Raw genomic sequence first — 21,468 nt, 5'->3', positions numbered from 1 at the left:
TGTATTATTTTAATATTTATTCACATAGGAGTATGCGAACTCTTGTAAGTTGTCATGTTGACAACACAGGAGTTTGCACTCTAATTATGCACCTGTTGTCTACACTTAGGAGTTAGCACATTATTTGAGCACATGGTGTCTACAACATTCTAGAGACCTCATCATGTTTATCTTCTTATTGTGGAAGTTACGTACTTAGTTGTCATGCTTATCTCCTAGTTCTTTCTAGAAACATTCTAGATGCATCTTAGAGGCCTTTATATAGAGGCTCTCCTAGTGTGTATGGACAAGCTTACATACATTCGAGAAGCTCATATGCTTCTACATGCTCATATGCTTCTACAAGCACTTCTAGTCATTTGGGGGTTTCCGTTGGTTTGATTCTTGGAGGAGTGGTGAATGTTGGAGAAGGAAGGGATTTTTCTATGGACTTCTGAGGCATAGAAAATCAACATCAGTATCCAGTTGCACTCGTGATTTTCACATATTCCATTTGCACTCTTTCTCTTCCTGTCTTCATCGTGTTTGTTATATGTGTCTAAATATACTCCATGAACGAATCTTCAATCCTGAAATTGGAATCTAGATAAGTATGTTAATTTTTATTTGGTTGCAAAGAAACATTAGGAAACCCTAGTTTCATTTATGAAGGAAATTCATCACAAACTGCCTTGTCGCTGCCCCTTACATAGACTCGAACTCAGACATTCATAACTTTTTATCTAGACCAAATTTATTCGATCACTCTAGTCAAATTTGGCACAACTTTTCCCTCTCCAACATATTTCAAATTTGGATCGATCATATAGTTCATTAGGGAGATATGGCCCCTGAACTGGGACTGTTTTATTCAATGACAGTCATTCCTCCATTTTCCATAACCAGGAGTTCTTTGTGCTTAAACTTCACAAAAATAATCTATCAAAGCATGGAATGAATTTTAAAAAAACCAACATAGATCTAAGGCATTTATAATCAAGATTTGGAAATTGATTCGGGTTTGGGTTTGAATAAAAGTAGAATCTTATTAATATGCATTAGTTTTATATGATTTATTATCTAATCTAATTAAATCAAATTTAATTAAGATTATTTAATAGTAGAAGAAGTGTAATTAATTATACGTCAATTTAAGTATATGGATTTCTAAATGAGGGCAAAAGAAAAGAGATATTAATAAGTGTTTAGTAGAATTAAATAATTGAATTATTAATGAGATTGATTTTACTTAAAATCAATGAAGATTATTTTGAATAAATGCTTGTCCTTGAAGTGTTTTAGGAGTGGCATTCCTATTATAATAATACTGATGATCTCTTCGGTGACTTGGGATGTTAGGCACGGAGGGATGGCTAGGGTCCACGATGGTCTAATGATGCTATTTACGGTTGGGAGGAACCGTGCATTTAGATAATTATGTGTAGTGTTTATGATTTATGGCTATCTTGTACGATGGATGTTTATATCTTCTATGATGATGTATTATGTATGGGATTTGGTTTCATTTACTTTAATGAACTTGCATCATGGATTAGAATAAGATGATGTACTTCATTTCCACACATGTATATTCTTTTAAGCCTTTTGTACCCTGTGTCATGTACAATGGATGATTGAGCATTCCAAATTTAATTGTCAAGAGGCATTTGGAACAAATGTGTAATATGGACATTGAAATTTCTATTTATTCTTTCATGTGGATGTGGTAGTGGTTAGACTTAGTATTAATTAGATCAAATGTGGCTCAATGTCTTGGGATCCTTAAGGAATGTAACTTGTTATGAATGTTTTTAGTTGTATGTATGTTATTACTTCTGCTACTATGTGTTAGATGTGAATGAGTTATCTTTCATGTTTAAAAAAAAAATTGTTTGGCAAACTTAGTAAAACTTTAGGTAAATTTTTTTGGATCCCTTGGCGGGGCGTTACAACACACTCATCTTGTCAATTTAGGGAAGTCGATGCCTAGTATTTACAATCTGTACAAAATCCATGTTAGATAAAAAGTTTATTTCATTTCATTTATTAAATTACCTTTACTCCCTTCTTAAGATTTCACTTTATGCACCATGCATTTTCATTTAATAATTAATAAGTAATTATTAAATGTCATTTACCTCTTAGGGTTTCCTTTTTAGGCTTTTGATCTCCTTCATAAGGATTGCTTGGTTGTAAATTCATTTGTTCTATTGTGCACAAGTAAATTCAATCTTCTTGTTTTTCGAGCAAACCCTTCCCTCTATGCCTTTCTTTCTTCCTTGTAATAGGTTATTTGCATGTAGGACATCTAGGGATCTATGAATTTTTTCATCATCAAATTCTACATGGTATCAGAGCCTTGCCTGTGGCTATCTATTTTTGCTTGAAGAGAGAGAAGAATGAGGAAAATAGATCTAGCATTTTTCAGGCTTTTCTATGAAAATAGGGGGGTCTCTAATTTATAGAGCACTTTGAGGGCAAAAAGATCTCATTATTGGATTTAGAAGGAATCAAAACCCTCATTTTCATATAAAGTTTGTTGATTTTGGACAATGTTGACCTTGCAGGCAAAAACAATTGCATAACAAGGTCATACATCCTCTACGCACACTCTGAAATGAAGAAAATTGTAAAAAAAAAAAAATTTAGCATTTTTGGCCATTGACAATTTTAAAAAAATTGCAATGGTTATCAAAACTACCAGCAATCATGAAAACTACTAGCAGTCCCAAAAAACCACCGTGGTGATTGCAGACGGTCAGCTTGATCGCTATAGCCTTCAGATCATCATCCACCCAAGCTCTACGAAGTTGTCATCTTTGCTCAACTCTCGTATTGTCGTTGCCTCTCCTCCACCTAAGCGCCATTGCCGCACCACCTTCACTCCTCCTAGCCTTGCCTGTGACCACATAGTAGGTGAGGGTGCTTTTTCTAAGCCCCTTCTAATTTTAATTTTTATTTCAAAATTTTCTTTTTTTGCCAAACAAGGGCCCTGTTAGTATTTTGGCTATAACTTAAGCATTTGGGGGTCTTTGTTCAATCCAAAAGAAGCACCAAATAGATGATTTAGAGAAGTAGACAATGGAGAAGGTATTTTTTGGATTTCTTTTCCAGATCAGTACTTGTTTTTGAGGTTGAAATCTGATGATGTCTTTAATCATCCGAGGGGCTTAACTTATTTGTTATAGCTTCATTGTTTTATCCAAAAAAAAAACACTAGAAAGCTCTTCTTGAGCCCTATCCAAATTCTCTAATATTTTCATTAGTATTTTTCAAAGGTACATGTTGTGTGCTAAAATGTTGACACACTTCTCTGAGTCATTATATCTAAGATTTCTCAAGAATGAGGTCTCAAGTGGTGACTCATAACTCTCTATTTATGGAGTGCAAGGGTTTGTAATAGAGGCCCTTAGTTTGACCCAGTTTGTGCCTATGCAAGTACACCATAAAATGACATATTCAAATATCAAAATATGAATGCAAATGAAGATGCAAGCTAATATAAATGATAACAATGCAAAGCAATGCAAGAAAGAAAATCTAAATTATGAAATGAAATAACAATGCTATATTAATCTATGAAAATGCAAGGATGAAACCTCATAATGGAAGCCATGGATGCAAAAGAGAATAAGACAAGAATAGATAAGTTGCAATGAAGCTCCAATGTCCAAACTCTAAGGCTCAAACTCCTTCTCCAAAATTGCTCTCTAAACCTGTAGCATAACAATACTATAGCAACAAATTATTTTCTCTATATCTCTCTCTATATGAAAATAAGAAGGATAGAGCTCCTTATAAAGGAAAATGTGGAGGTGGGAGGCTTTTCGCAACCAATATAGGATAATAGAGTTTGATCCATGTGAGAAAAAAATTCCACGAATGAGAAAAGAGGAGTGTTTGAGAAGAAAGTGGAAAGAGGAAAACGAGGAATCCCACTTAGAGATATGTGCATTTAAGTGTAGAGAAAAAAATTATGTATTTATTTTTATTTAATTTATTTCTTTTTTTTCAAGTGGGATTTTATTTAATTAAAAGGGAGCAAGTTCTTTTAATTGAATAAGAAATATTTAATTAAATTAACGGAAGGATTTTTCTCTTAATTAATTAAATATGGATTAATTATTTAATTAAAAGAGAAGTTTTCTTTTAATTGATAGGATCAAGACAAAGGGGTTAAATGGATAGGATAGTGGTAGGATAAAGTGATAAAAACGAAGCTAATTATGTAGGCTATGAGTGAACAAGAAAGCACAGTAGGAAAGTTGACGAATAAGATAGCCAATACATAAGGATAGCTCAACATTGTCAAGATCAAAGATGAAATATGGAATGGAAGAATTATGCATGAATTATGCATGATGCCTATTTTCTAGGTTTTCATCATGGTACTTATCCAAACTGCCACAAGAAGTGGTTTTCACCATAGGATGAATTTATTTCTCTTTACTCTTGCTACCAAGATGCGACAAAAAGTAGTTTTCACCAAGGCACATTTTTAATTTTTTCTTTTTTCTTTTTCCTTTTTTCTTTCAATTTTTTTCTTTTTGAATTTTTAGAAAGAGTTCAAGTTATTTCAATTTAGATAGTACTCCTATAGGAAAGATGATTCATGATAAGCCAAGACCATAGAAATGTATGCTCAAAGATGCTAATAGGGTGATGAAGGAGATGATAGATAATGTATATGGAGGACAAGGTTTTATGCTTTAGAAAGCTAGAAGTAATATGGATAGCAGGTAAGTATAGGCTTGAAAATATTGCATAATAGTAGGTGAGAAAGTAGGCAAGATCAACATCGACACACAACTTGAAGGGTTGTGAGATGATGGAACAATCATGGAGGAAATAACTTGAGATTTAGGTGTATGAGGAAGTGAGAGAATTTTGGGAGGAGATGGAGTGGAAGTCTTTGGAAGCTTGAATGCCAACTTTGAAGTATTTTTAATATTCAAGTCTATCAAAAGAGATTTGGGAACCCATATAGATTTAGGATTTTCTTTTCCTTTGGATGCTTTAGAACGCATTTCTTCAATGATGGATTTAGGAACCCATATTTTCTTTGATTTAGCTCTTTGGATAGTAGACCTGTGTGGTCTCTTGAATAATTGTTCTTTCTTTTTATTCACATGTCGATTAGATGGGACATAGTGATATTCATTTTTCAATGGATTGTTATGTTTGTTCTTAAATTTATCATCCAAATTGCTTCCAAAAGACTTGGGATTTGTGGATGAATAAGGATTATATGACTGGTTCGTATGGATAGATGAATGAGAATTCATCAAGGATGAGTGCCTTTGTTGATCTTGAGGTATGATAGGAGGGCTAGGAGATGAGATAGGAGTGAAAGTAAGAGATGGAGGAACATAAGGTCCCAATATAGCTAGAAGGTTTGAAGGCTTTAGCTTTGATGGATAAGGACCAAGGATAGATTTAGGAGATGCGAAGGGATAGTGAATAGGGATATTAACATCTTTAGAGTGAGAAATGTGACCAAGGCCATCAATAGACTCATGAGCATCTTTAATAGGAGAAACACCTTTGATAGGAGTATTTGAAGACTGAGCATAGTTTTGAAGTGAATATGGAGAAGTGGAACAAGAAGGGATACTTTGATCTTGACAAGTTTCTTTGGATAAAATAGGCATACAAATTTCTTCACAATTTTAAGTAAGCTCAAGTGAAATAGTGGAAGTAGTTCCTTCATCATACTTAGGAGGTGGATGAGACATGGGATATGGAGGGGTGACATCTTGAAAGAGATGAAGGGGTGCTTGATCTTGATCTTTCTAGATATTTTTATTTTTATCTTTTTGAGAGTCCTCTTGACATAGAGCCACTTCTAAGGACAAGGGAGTATATGAGGTTTGCATGATAGGATCTTGAAGGGGCAATGAAGGACTAGGTAAAGTGGGCATAGTAGACATAGTGCCACATGAAGCTTTGAGGATCTTTAGTCTTAGAAGCATGAAAAGGGTTTTTAGCCAAGTGTAGATTAGCTTGAGTTTCTTTAAGAGGTAGCCCTTGAGGATAACTATAGGGAACTGCATGAAAAGCATTTAGGACCTTTGTTTGATGGAAGAATGTTGGATAGATTTGATGTTTTGGGAGATGCATAAGTATTGGAAGAAATGGAGGTATCAAGGAAACCATCACTAGACATAGGTTCATCAACATGATCTTGCTCAAGTAAAGCATCTTCATTACATAGGTCTTTAGGAATTTCAACATCAATGATTCTATCATGAATATGATCTTGAATTATATTTTTAAATACAATATAATCTTGAGTTTTATGACCTTTGCATGTATGGTAGCCACAATAATGATCATCTCTCCACCAATAAGGTTTTACGTCAGGTTCATAAGGTGTATAAAATTTGTATGGTAAAGTAATGATCTTTTTTGCAACTAAGGTCTCAAGCACCATGCCATATGAAAATCCCAAAGGAGTAAAAGTTCTCTCAAAAGTATATCTAGGACCATTTTTGTCATTCTCATCTCAATCAAAAATAGGCCTATCATGAAATATTGGCATATTCTCAAAGGAGTTATTACTCACTTTCTCTCTCAAGAGGTCTTTGGATCTAGAATATGAAGACAATTGATGTCTTGGAGTATAAGATGTAGACCTTAAAGAAGATGATTCACATTTATGTAAAGGTCTTAAGGAAGATTCATGTAATGATACAATATCTTTCTCTATAACTTTCTTCATTTTTATCATGTGTCTAGGGAGACTAGAAAGTACATCTAGATACTTTTTAATGGTAGAGGAGAACTCATGATCATCTAGACTTGATCAAGGTTTGGTAGCACAGGGTTTGAAGCCCACAGTGGTTTTGAAAGCATATAAAAGGAAAGAATCTTTAAGGCTCAATTTGATGGATGTGTCACCTTTTTTTCAAAGTGGGGAAGGTTATAAAAATTCAAGCACATCAAACACACCAACAATCTATTCAGGTTTCTATAAAGATGCACAAGCTCAACTAGGGGATGTCCTTAATATATGTAAAGTATGTGAAGCCCAAATCTATAAATGAAAGAGAATACTACCAAATAGCCAGCAAGAAATGGTAACCCAATCTCCACCTTCACTTCCCAAAGGTATAAAATTTTTTGGGGCTTAGCCAAAATTGACAATATTTCTACTTCCAAGAGACATGTCTTTAGATTCAAGTCACATTATTATACTCTGCCAGAACATGGAAGTTGAGGTCATCCTGTAGAGTGATCATTTCTCAAGGCAGGCCCCCTAAAAAAAATCAAGATCCCTTATTTAGGTTCCCCTCAAACTCCTTAGCAAGGATGCAAGAAGATAACATCAATAAGAAAACCTTGGGGATTAAAAGCCAAAAGATGTTTATTATTTTAAGCTCAAATCTAAATGTGAATGATTCATTTAAAGCCCTCTTTTCAATGTTGGAAAGACACACCAAAAAAATTGACAAAAGAAAGAAAATTATTTGACAATGAGAAAGAACATAATGATCACTTTTTTATAATTCAACTGAGAAGGTTTGGAATGTGTGGAGCTTGATTTCATGCTTTCCAATTTTTTCCATTTTTTGCTCTTTAGACCTCCAAGTTACCCTCAAAAACTTCAATCAAGTGTATGAAATCATGAACAAATAGGAAAAATCACATGAAAATATATTAAACTAGTTGATTCCATGAAAAATGACAACTCATATCATGCATTGAAGTTTGTGCAAATAAAGTGCAAGTTAATCATAATTTTTTACCCAATCAACAAGATTGGACCTATATGCCATGAAATCAGACCCAAAACCATAAATGTAGAAAAGAGATCCCTAAAAAAAATCATAGAGTTTTCCAAAAATGTCAGAATTTTGAAAATAGCTTTTCATTTGTGCCTTGGGGAACCATTTTGTCAAAACAGACCAGTTTTTGCAAATCAAACTATTGAACCTTAATATGATCTCTAAAATCAAAATACAAAGAACCAAACCTATTTAAAATTTAGAGACCTTTCCAAAAATGTAGACTTTTCTTAAAAAATTCTAATTTGTGCCCTAAAACAAATTTTCAGCAAAAATCAAGAAAAAAATATTTTAAAAAAATAGAAAATACCTCAAAAAAATATAAAAATTTCATTGAAGCTTCCTTAATATGTCACCAACCTAAAAAAAAAAATTTAGAACAAAACACCAAGCCATTTGGGATATAATCAAATCTTTGAGATCTAGGGTTTTTGTCACCAAACAAATTTTCATAAGAGGGTTAGCTCAAAAAAAATCTAAAACCAGCAAGTAAAGGTGGGTAGCCCCACAGTGGGTGCCAAAGATGTGTGCCAAAATGTTGACACACTCCTATGAGTCATTATATCCAAGATTGCTCAAGAATGAGGTCTCAAATGGCAACTCATAGCTCTCCATCCATAGAGTGTAAGGGTTTGTAATGGAGGCCCTTAGTTTGACCTAGTTTGTGCCCATGCAAGTACACCATAAAATGAGAGATTCAAAGATCAAAATGAAGGCAAATGAAGATGAAATCTAATCTAAATGATTATAATGCAAAGAAATGCAAGAAAGGAAATCTAATCTATGAAATAAAATAACAATGCAATATTAATCTATGAAAACAAATATGACTCTAAGAAAAATATGAAAATGCAAGGATGAAACCTCATGATGGAAGCCATCATGACAAGAAGAGAGAAGTTGCAACGAAGCTCCACTGTCCAAACCCTAAGGCTCAAATTCCTCCAAAATTGATCTCTAAACTTGTAGCATAACAATACTATAGCAACAAACTAGTTTCTCTATATCTCTCACTATATGAAAATGAGAAGGAGAAGACTCCTTATAAAGGAAAATGTGGAGGTGGGAGGCTTCTCACAACCAATAAGGGATAATAGAGGTTTATCCATGTGAGACAAAATTCCACCAATGAAAAAAGAGGAGTGTTTGAGAAGAAAGTGGAAAGAAGAAAAAGAGGAATCCCACTAAGAGATATGTGCATTTAAGTGTAGAGAAAAAAAAATATTTATTTATTTTTATTTAATTTATTTCTTTTTTTTCAAGTGGGATTTTATTTAATTAAATGGGAGCAATTTCTTTTAATGAAATAGGAAATATTTAATTAAATTAAAAGAGGGGTTTTCTCTTAATTAATTAAATGTGGATTAATTATTTAATTAAAAGAGAGGTTTTCTTTTAATTGAATAAGACTTGGGATAAAATGATCAAACCTTAGGAAATATTGAAATAATTGAATTAATTACAATTTGATCAAAGAAATTGATTTGAATTGATTTAATAAAATATTGTAAACCATTGATTCAGGAAATTTGATAAATTGAATAATGGGGGCCCATAGTCTAGGTGACCATTTTAGGATGCATACACATGTGATTCTCAACCTAAAGTCTTTTTTCTCTCTACTTGTTTACGCATTCCTTCTAGCAATTGGGTTTTAGTTTTCCTATTGTGGGGGGTATTTTGTATTATTTTTTCTATTATTTAAATAAGTAAACTAAAAAAAATTCAAAAAACTATCCAAGACCTTCTAAAATAATGGCCAAGACCTCTTCTTGTCTAGAACTTCTGACTCCTCATAACTATTACACATGGAAGACCTTGATGACATGGTTTCCCTGGTCAAAATGGTTGTGGTCTTGTCTAGATGCAGTGTAGCCAATTTTACAGAGCCCTTTGAGGTCATGCAACATAGGAACAAGATGGATGAGGCAATAGAGTTGATTTCTTTACAGGTATCTAATAGTCCATAGTGTCATCTTGAGGGTGCAATACCCCTCTAGCTATGTGGACCAAACTTGAAGGATTTTTTGGTATAGTGAATGAGTTTAGGGAACTTCAGACTGAGGAATCACTTAGCTCTCATGTACCAGTTTATTTTCCTTCCATTGAAGATGTCTTGATGAAGTTCAATAAACAAAGATCTTTATTACAGGGTTGTCAAAAAACCAAGACTAATACTGAGTGCATCTACCTAATTCTTTCAAAACTTCATGGAAACTTTCAGATTTTTTATTCCACCTTCTATCCACCAAAGATGCTTAGCATAAGAGATTTACTATGTCATCCTTTGAGATTTTTTGTGATCATTTGACTCGAGAAAAATCTAAGCTCTTTCAGTTGGATTCTTTCATAGGCTCACAAACTAATGCATTGGTAGCTCGATCGTCTTCAAGGACAAAGGAGAAGACTCAAAAACCTCATTCTATAGAGTCTTAGATTAATTCTAGCACTGATAGTTCATCAAGGCCACCTCCTCCTAAGTGGGGTAAACCAAAACCAAAAAGATAGAAGTATGCTTATTGTAAAAAGCCTAATCATTATGAGCCACATTGCTATGAGAATAAGTTAGATGGTTGTACCAAATAGGTTTCATATTTGATACCTCTCCTTTAGAAGAGAAACATAGATATTCCTTTTGCTTCTCACATATTGTCATCATCATCATCATTTCATTCAGATGGAAAAGATATAGGAAAGGTTCATGCATTGTGTGCAACTACTTCTCCACCCTCTTCTAGATGGTTACTGGATTTAGGTGCTTAACACCTTATGACATCTTCTCAAGATTTGTTCTCTTCTTTTGAGGCTTCTCCTACTCCACACATTTTGATGGGGAACAACATTGTTATAATTGTATGTTGGAAAAGTTCTATTAGCATTGATTATGGTACATTCCATGATGTACTTTGTGTTCCATCTCTATCCTCTAACCTTCTCTCTATTTATCAGATTACACATAGTGGGTTAGGATAGATAGTTCAATTTGCACAAGATCCAATACACATCAAAGATAGTGAGACATGCAATATTATAGCTATAGGGACTATTGATCATTTTTCTTGACTATACTCCTCTCATTTTGGTTTACTATCTTCAATATCAGAGACTTACTCTCCTTCTTCATGAGAGACTACTGAGGTGAAGTCAGGTCACTTGAATTTATGTGTTGCTCCTGAGACCAATGTTGTGACTTCTACACCTCCACCTCCTATTCAAATTCCATCTATTGCACAGGATTACTCTTCAACATTGCCTACTATTGCAACTCAAATCATCGAGCCACATACTACAGTTGTTGAGGATATATTAGAGGACACACATCTCCTCTCAAATGGTAGATTCAACATAAATGTTATCCCACCTCCATTGGAGATTCCATTTTAGGATTCTCATGCTTTCTCCTTTGAGGATCGGCTAGGACTTCCAGTTGCACCTTACATACATGGGTTTTATCATCTTGTCCACTTCCTTTGCTTCCTTCAGATTGGAACCACATTGGTATGTTTATCAACATAGGAGTTCTGCCATTTTGGAGGGGTTATGGAGTCCCAAGCTTCTATCATGGGGGCTTTCATTATACTTATGGTCTTGAGAGATTCTCTTGAGATGTTTCATTTATGCATCCTTTTCTATCTCTTTTTGGAGTAGGTTGTTCCCACTGGGTTTTCTCTATTTCTCTGTTTCATAGAGATTTGATTATGATTGGGTGCCTCATCAGGCCTTGTTGTTGGGACCCGAGTTTTCTTTCAGCATTGTAGTTTCCTTGAATTATTTGTAGCTGCATTTTTTCTCATCTTAAGGGGGGTGTTAGAGTAAAAGGTTAATTTAATTTAATTTATTAAATTACCTCTACTCCCTTCTTAAGATTTCACTTTATACATCTTGCATTTCTATTTAATAGTTAATTAGTAATTATTAAATATCATTTACCTCTTAGGGTTTCCCTTTTAGGGTTTCTATCTCCTTCATAAGGATTGATCAATTGTAAATTCATTCATTCTATTTTGCACAAGTAAATTCAATCTTCTTGTTTTTCAAGAAAACCCTTCTCTCTACCTTTCTTTCTTCCTTATAATAGGTTATTTGCATTTAGGATATCTATGGAGCTATGAATTTTTTCATCTTCAATTCTATAAGCCAAACATTTACATATGCATATATATCTAAACTAAATAGGAAATGGTGGGGAGTGGTACATTGTGTAGATCCTAACTAGTAGGTGACTACAACTCCCTCCCTCAACTACATCAGATACATCAAACATAAAGTAAAACATACATCTATACCATACACATGCAAGTATGGGGTAAGTAACCATAAAAACCACATATAAATCATCCATATAATTGTCATTGTGAAAGAAACTAAAATCACTATATGAAGTATGCAAAACATCATCATCAGAAGAATAACTAGAAACACATTATATATTTGAGTATAACTTATCTCATCAAATATATAATCTAAATATGTAAACAGTATCAACCAAATTAGGTAACCAAGTACCTCTAAATCACATCACATCACCATGAAAGTTGGCCTAAAATAATTCGGCAATATAACACAAAAGAAAACTAGGGGTAGGCACTACATGGGGTTTCAAAACTCTCAGCCCTACCCAACTTGTGTTGTCTAGGAGGAACACATTGTGACTATTGCATATTTTATGGGTGCTCTATCTCTTGATGATTTGTCTAAATATACACCTATGGAAGAATGATGATGGTTGATGGTTTTCCAGTTTTGGAATTTTGTTTGTGCAGGGTACCAATACCTTACAAAGCTTGGCCATTTCTTACTTTGTTCTGGTGGAGGTTTTTTCAAAAACCAGCTTGTAGGTTCTACATTTTTCTTCTCATCTGACGTGGGGTTCAAGGTATGTAGTGGATCTTTCAATAGGGGCATTAGCTTGGTCAACATGAATTCAAAGGTCTGTGTGGAAAGTGGGATCTACATTTTGTAGCCTAAATGCATGTTGTGGCATCATCACCTTATATCAAAGTTTATCCTTGTACATATTTTTGGTCTGTAGGTGGTTTAAAATGTCAAGCTAGTAAGTGATGATGTCATTTATAATCAATATATCAAAGCTTATAAAACATAATGCTTTACAATTTGATATATTAGTGTTATTTTCTAAGCAATATTCCATCTTGTGGGTATTGATGCATACCATGGAGCTAATATTGTTATGCACCTAGATTTATAAGGGGTTTCTTCTTTCTCATGGGTTAGTGGCTGAAATTATGTAAATTTTCTATACCCCTCTATCTTCTTTCTTCTTGTATTAGGTAATTATTGGAGGGCTTCTTGCTTGACTCTTCCCTCCATAAGCCTTTGAACCAGTGTTAACATTAATATATTATATGTGGCTTGCCCCATTTCTAATAATCAACCTTGATATATATATACCAAGGTTGATTCCTCAATCTAGGGCTTGACCAAGCAAAGCCCTCATCCAACAAATAAAAAACAAATTTTATTATGTGTAGGAACAAGTTATCAGAATCATGAATCTAGATATGAAAACCAGCAGCTAAGGGCTTTCAGAAAATCTAGGCTATATGTGTCATGGTAATCTACAAACATGTTCCCCATCCTATAAATTTACTTGTAGATGTATCTTGAACTAACTTGTATTTGGAGATCTAGGATTTTTAAGATTTTTTGGATTTCTTGTCCTGATTGTAGATTTGCAGTTAGATTCTCAATCATAGTTTTATATGCATAGTTTTTGGGGCATAAAAGCACATTCCTGTGAATATTTAAAATTTATATTTCTAGCCTTTCTTTTTATCCCTTATCATATACCTATTTTCATTTCTTAATTAAGTTGATTGCATACATATTACTCCTAGATCTATTTTACCTTTGTTATTTGTTCAAACATTCACATTGAATATATAAGGTTAATAAACATTGCATGAAATATTAATTGCTTGTATACTTCCATAGTATAATTTAGGCTTAGTAATGTCATATCTTCATCTTACTTGGATTTTTCTAATCTAACTTGAGTTATATTGACAGTTGTGTTTGGAAGCCCCTCTTTCTCTTGTATTGAATGGTAATGTAAATGTGTGGTGTTAATGAGTTTATTTCATCTAGTTTAGATTGTTAATTTTATTGACACCATTTACCTCCTAAAATTTTTGTTGAACTCGAAGTCCTATACTTATTTCTTCCATCTTGGAGTTAGATCTTTCTCTCTTGAGCTATAGCTTATTTTGTATCAATTTCACCTTAACATTTTGGTGAGCTAACTTGTACCCCTTTTCCTCTTTTGTGGAGTGAGATTTCATATATATATATATATATATATATATATATATATATATATATATATATATATATATATATATATATATATATATATATATATATATATTGTATACTCTTGTTTTCATTAGTGGTATTTAGATCTCATTTTCCATTATCTTCTTTATATTATTTGCATTACTTTGATTCATATATTTGCATTGTGAAAGTAAAAAAAAAAAAAATTGCACCCTACGATCTTGGATTGTATTTTTTTTTTTTCATAGTCATTTAAATGGGATTGTCTTTATTTTAAATTTCTCTTCATAATCTTGAATACATCCCATTTCACGAATAGGATGACACTTTAGTGTTTTCTTTCATTGAGGCTTATCTTTTCAAAGATGATGTTGATCAAGTTCTAGTGATTCGTGATATTTTAACCATGACAATGATACTATTATGGGATGATCACTTGGATAAGTATATTTACTATTATCTCCCTTGTGATTTTTTTATTCATGATTATTTATCTCTTAATGTGTGTTTTCTTCCATCCTTGGCTGATTCTATAATTTGGGATGAACCCTTGGATAAGAATGCAGATTACTCCCTTCCTCATGAGGCAACCTTTACAAATTTGGATGATAGTATGATTATTCCTCCTAATGGTGAACCTATTCCTATTAATCTCATTGATATTCCTTCTATAAATGACACTTTGATTAGATATGTTTGTCTATCTCCTAAGAGCAGCTTGGAAGTTGAGGATCACACCCTTTATGCTTTTTCTTGTTCCTTTAAAGGTACATCTCAAATCAAATTAGGTCATGTTAAAAAATATTATCATTATAAAAATATTTTCATAAATTAACCCTATGCCATAAAGATCCTAATCACATCAAGCCTATATGTATCTTGTTAACTCTTTAATATTGTGCAGCCTTCAATGTCACACCAACAAACTCTACCAAAACTAACATTCTTAACTTTGCAAACCAAACACCTTTATTTATTGAGTGTATGATTATTCCATTGTTCTCTTTACAACAAAATTCTTCCATTTTCATTTTTATCAAAATCATTGCCATAAGACTAGTCAATATCATTATTTTTGATATTAAGAATTCATTTATTATGGTATGTTTCAAATGAATTGATGATGAATGGTATATTTTTCATAATCACTCTACTTAGTACATCTACATCCCTATTATATTGCTCTTGTCTTGGTGGCATTTCTAGTCTCTCCTTTGTAGGCTCATTGTCTTACTTTGTGAGTGACATAAGTCATTTCCCTTATTTTATTACTCAAGGGCAAGGGCCCTATTTCCTTTTCCTTTCTATATCATAGGATCTGTTCTCTCCCTTTCTTGAATTTTTTTCCTTTAATATGATGACATATTTTCTTTATTGTGTTACATAAGGATTAACATCCCAAGTGCAATCTTATGTTTGCTTGAAATCACATTTCTGCTATAATTTAAAACCACTTAGGGAGACATGATGTGTTTTTATTATCTTATTTTATTGTTTAATGCATCCAATATCCCTTATGAACTTGTATTCTCTCTATTCAAGGAGAAAATAACACCAATGATAAACAATGCAAATAAGACTAAGCAAGTTAAAGAATTTCTCCTTGAGTCATTCAATACAAGAGAAAGAAGGGATTCCAAGAATAAATCTTGATAAGCCCTAAATTTGATTAGCAAAAACACAAAGAGGAAAAAGGGATGCTAATACAAAATCTAGAAACTCTTCAAGGAAGTACGCTAGCAAGTTCTCTTTCATGCAATGTCAACAAGAGATATGAAAAATATATATTTGAAATACACACAAATAGCCCAATAGATACGTGAAAGTAGATGTATGCTAAGAGGGAAAAAAAGATAAGGTACTTACCTCAAAATCCAAAGAGGAAGATGTAATTTTTCTTTATAACTCCCAAATCTAACTTTTTTCTGGACTTCCAACTGTGGATCTTGGAATAAAATGACAAAAGGAACAAAACCCAGAAATTTCCCCAAAATTTGAGACTAAAGGACTAGGTCGACTTGGGAAGATGTCTTACAACTAGGTTGACATAGTCCAATGATCTAAAACTGATGACTCTAAAAATCATGTGAACAATAGGTTCCAGATCTGTAATCCTTTTCGCTGCTACCTATAAATCTATAACAATTTTATGTGTGTGGTTTGCTATAAAGATGTTTTCCTTAGTTGATCCCTTTTTTTGGTGATTTCCACCTCCATAAATAATCATTATGAATAATGTTTTTGTATATGTGTACATGTGAGTAACCCTAGATTTGTAGATCTAGAATGTAAAAATTCTAAGAAACTACTTTGTGACTAAAACCCTAGCATGTAAGTGTGCATATATGTAAAATATATGTAAATGTATGAAGGTGCAATGAATTTGATCTAAATGATGATGTAGAAATCATACCAAGCCCCGAAGACTAAAGTAACCTAACCATCTTCAAGATCCCTTTTCAACTCCATGTTTGATATTTTTGTCTTTGAATGCTTGATGAAGAGTAATAGCCTCACTTAAAATGAAGAATAAGAAACCAACCCTTTCTTTCACCTTGATATGGCTCTAAGTTAGATTAAGACATCCCCAAATTCTTGCTCCTTGCTCCTCTTATACCATGTAATGTCATGTTATGTTCAAATGAGGAATTGATTGCATTTTTATAGGATATTTTGTGAAAATACTCCATAAAGCGAGATTTTAATAGGAGTATTAAACATCTCAGAGCCCTTAATCAATGGAAACCCTAGGACTAGGTTGACCTAGGTCAACCTAGTCTAGACTAGATCAACATGGGTCAACCTAGTCTACACAAGGTCGACCTGGGTCAACCTAGTCCAAAAGGTTGACCTTAAATGTCTTCTTATCCAAGTTCTAGACTAGTAATAGTTAGAGATAGGATATGATGTGTCTGTCAGTCATCTGAAGATCTAATCTAAGATTATGAGGTCCTAGAAAGAGAGAATACTCATAGATTAGGTCCTAATGTATTGAATATGTGAAGGAGGGATATTAAGGAGGATTTTTTAGGTCCTGCCTCAATTTTACCTAGAAGATGAAGGAGAAAAGAAGTGAAGTGTTTGCTTAAGGTGTGAATATGGAATGCAGACATATTAAAGAGGGGCTAATATGGAATGCATCCACTTTAAGATACTACATTTAGCTCCTATTGGTGAATAGCTTTGTCTTTAAATAAAAGAAATGAATAAAAGATTCTATTCCCAAATCTCACAAGACAAATACAATTTTCCAATAGTTGAGGAATTTCCACTTCTTCAATTCCTCTCTCAATTTTGGTAAGGTTCATCTCCCTTATTTGATTTTTAATCACAACTTCCTTTCAAATAAGAATTACTTTTAACTTTAAAGTAATAAGGCTTCCCACCTATTATTGGCTAGAGGGAATAATCTAAATAACAACAATTAAATAAACACAAATGCATACAAAGGAGAGAACGCACAATTTCTCTATTCAATCACATCCCAAACAATAATTAAAATTGATATATATTCATCACAAAAAATGAAATATCTAGCATCGAAGGAATTTCAATAATTCAATACTGAATCAATAATGAGTATATTCAAAGCATACATCTTCGAACATTCAACCATTCCTTTTTAAAAAGAACAATATTCTTCAAATATGAAACTGGAAAGCTCAGAAAACACTCATAACTATAAAATTGAAATAAAATGGTCACAACATGATCACCATCAAAAACTACCAACCCTTAGCATTATTGAGTTTCAAACTTAAATAGAAAGCTATTTGAGAATCCCCCTAAAAACCCAATTCTCGAATAGTTGGAAGTAGTTATGAAAACCAACATGAAAATGAGTATGCAGACCAAAAGTTTAACCTTTTGAAACCATAAAGTAAAAAGTTTTGAAAGCAAATAAATAGAAGAACACTAATTATCTGCTGATTGGTCAAGCGGTTCCTCCTCTTCATCATCTTTAGCATCACCCTGACCACATGCCAACTTCCATGTTCTAAATGTGTTTATGAATTCAGTCATGGCAGTCATATTTGGGTTCTTGATGCTTTGCAAATAGTTCTTCCAGATATCCTTTTCTAGCCTCATCTTGTTCATAATGTCTAGGTAACTGGGAAGTTGTAAAGTGCAAATCCCTAATATCACTTCACTCTTAGCCACCTTGGAGAAGTTGAATGATGTGAGATCAATTTTGTCTTTTATAGACTTCATGTGTTCCTCATGTTGTTTGAACATGATCTCTACATCAAAACCTCCTTCTTTAAGAGGGGTAGGGAACGCCGAGCTGATGGACTAAAAGTCCTTGCCTATCTCCTCCAGTACTATCTTGAAATCTTTTTCGCATGATTGCATCCTTGAAATCATAGAAGTATAATTGGACACCCTCCAGGCTATGTTTTTCCTTAGAACCTAAATTAGCCATGTGTCTACATGTTGCAAAGGGTTCTCTTGGAGGAATTTTTCTGTCAAAAATCTTCTACATCCACTAATTGATACACCATGACTGACAATTTCTTGACTTCTATTTTCCAAGTCCTAGATTGAACACAGGATTCATCAAGTGCAATCTCAACTAGAGAAATAATCTCATGCAAATTTTGCATGATTTCAGTGACTTGGCTCATTACCAGGTTAATCCAACTAGACGCTCTTTAAATCTTCCAACATATGTCGATTTTCAAGGGCACTGGAATCAAAGGCAATTTTTGACTGATTACCTGGAACTAAGCTTTTTCCTTTCAATGAATTTATATACTCATCCATTGAATTATTTTTAGCTTTTAGCCTTTTCTTCTCAATTCTGTCTTTTTGTGATTGCAGCACAATTTTCTTTGTGGATGCCTCTAGCCAATGTTATTTTGTCTCACAATTCATTACCCCTAAATCTATATGTGTAATTTCAAAGTTGCTTAGGTCCAACTTGTCAGCTTCCTCATTTTGATTGTAGGTGGCTATCTTGGCTATGCTCCTCCCATTCACACTATCCAATGTTATCTTGGTTGTGCTTTTGGTTCTTTTGGGTTTGGAAGCCTTCTTAGTATATTTACTCACAATATCATTGATAGGGAAAGAAATTGGAACCAAACTCCTTTTCCTATTCACTGAGGCCACAAGCCAATTAGGAGTGATAGCATCCCATTGTGATTCAGTAGCCCTTTCTAGGGTAGCTACAGTCTACATCCTTAGAGGAGATGAACCCATTATCGTTTGAACTCTCTAGTTATTATTAATGAGCTCTCTGCCTTGGTCTTTATGCTATTTTCTATCAACTTGAATAACCTAGTGAAGACTTATTGGCACTAACATGTTAGACTTCTTGTTGGAACAAGTTTTCTGCACAAGAGGGAGTTTATGAATTTTTTTCTCATAAATCCTTGATGACCTTCTACTACCTACAATTTTAAAACCAACATTAGAAATAGGATCAACCTGGACATTAGCACATGTGCCTTTTTTTCATTTTCAACCAAGACTTTCTCTTTTTAATCACATTTGTTGTTCTTTCAAGAATATTATCTTCCTCTTTAGAATCGCAATCTATAGCAAGGTCTACTGGTTTTCTTGGGCAACTGGGATGTCTATCCCATCTTCTTCTATATCTATAATATCTATACCCAATTTCAATTTAAAAAGGTGAATTTTGGAAATGGTGAACCTAGATAACCCCCTTCTTTTCACCTCTAATTCATCTGTACAATCTTCCCAAAAATCTTCCACAGTGGGTACATGTATAGTTTTTACGTGAGTATCAAACAAGCTATGGATAATTCCTTTTCTATCAAATTTTGGCCTAGCTTGATAAGAACCAAAACCAAATTTAACCAGCTTAGAGCTTATATACTTTTCTCCTTCAATGCTTCCACATGTTAATTTTCCTAACTTAAGTGGGAAAATGATATCATAGGCCTCTTCGACTGAGAATTTGTTTATCACAGAGACTAATTGCCATGCTACTTCTACCAAGATGAAACAGTCAAAGGAAAATCTGGGAAGACTCATAGGTTCCTCATCAAAACCTCTTACTCTCAAATAAGTGAACCTTGGGAATTGGATGTATAAGCTACTAAAAGATTGGATGAGTTTTTGAGACTCATGTGATAATCTATGTTGCAAAGAGCTTTTCATATCAAAACATAATTTTCCAAAAAAAATCATGAACCTTTCTAAAGACTTCCAAGACTTTATCTTTATGTAACAATAGACAATAATTATATATGGCGATATCCCCAGTCCAAGGTTCATGTGGCAAATATTGCAAATCCTGAGTGGCAACTAACATGTACATTAAATAAGATGACATGAAGAAATACTTTTTCAGATTTAAAGTACCTTTCAACTAATCTCTGAGAGAGCTAGCTATTAATTCTGCCTAGTCTAGAAATTGTGAACCTTTTAACACAATTTGAATGTAGAAGCACATCCAATTTTCGAAAACAAAGACATCAGGAGATCTACAAATTCTATGTAAAAGAACCATTATATCTTGAACCTAGGTAGTCATTGGGCTTTTCTTCAAGGCTTTGGGTAACCTTGAACCACCTTTATAGAAAGATTCAGTCTAGAATTTTTCCTATTACATTCCTATAATCACTTACTTTCTTAGAAAATCTAGTTGAAGATAAGGACAAGGTAGGTTTAGCAAATTGTTGCTCTTCTAGGTGAAACAAGCTAGATACGGTCTCCCTATTGACATTCGACTAAACACTTCCATCTTTCTTCAATATATTTCCTTTATACACATTGTACATATGTATGCACTCTTGAATTAACTTTGGGCAAGGATAAGCTAGTGGAAAAGTGGAAGCCATGAGAAAGTTTGTGTTTAACACTTTAGTGGAAAAAGGTTCGGCCAGTCTTTCAAGCAATCTTTTTGAAACACCTCCCAAATAAACCCCTAGCAAGTATGTATTGGCTATTATGGGGGACCTACATTCCAAACTATGAGTGTTCCCAAATCGGTGTAATGTAGAGTTCATGATTTAGGAGCTCTACTTTGAATTCAAAAGCAAGGTAATAACCACAAATATAATTCACTCAATAGGTGGGAGAAAAATAACCAAAAAATGTAAGGATTACTTGAAGAACGATGACCATTTCAACTATGGAAGAAGGCTTGTTTTCTCTATTTTTCCTATGAATGCTTGTTTTGAGCAAGAAATAAACTTAGTGTATTTCTTTTAAATAAGAAAACTTTCTTTTAGATGCATTTCAAAAAAAAGGAAATGATCATTAATTGTATAGAGAATGAAATAATTTTGGCATGCCATGAAGGAAGATGACAGGGCAAAATAGGTATTGGCATTAAATCAGGAGGCAAGTACTTTAAATAATTATGTCTTTACACGTGCCAAATGTTTATTTCTACACCTTTAAATCAAAACTTTGGCACGATCATTAATGACAA

The sequence above is a fragment of the Cupressus sempervirens genome, chromosome 3 (genome assembly GCF_028749045.1).
Source record: "Cupressus sempervirens isolate cs-2001-9-10 chromosome 3, ASM2874904v1, whole genome shotgun sequence".
NCBI lineage: Eukaryota > Viridiplantae > Streptophyta > Pinopsida > Cupressales > Cupressaceae > Cupressus > Cupressus sempervirens.
Note: the sequence above shows the minus strand (reverse complement) of the source record.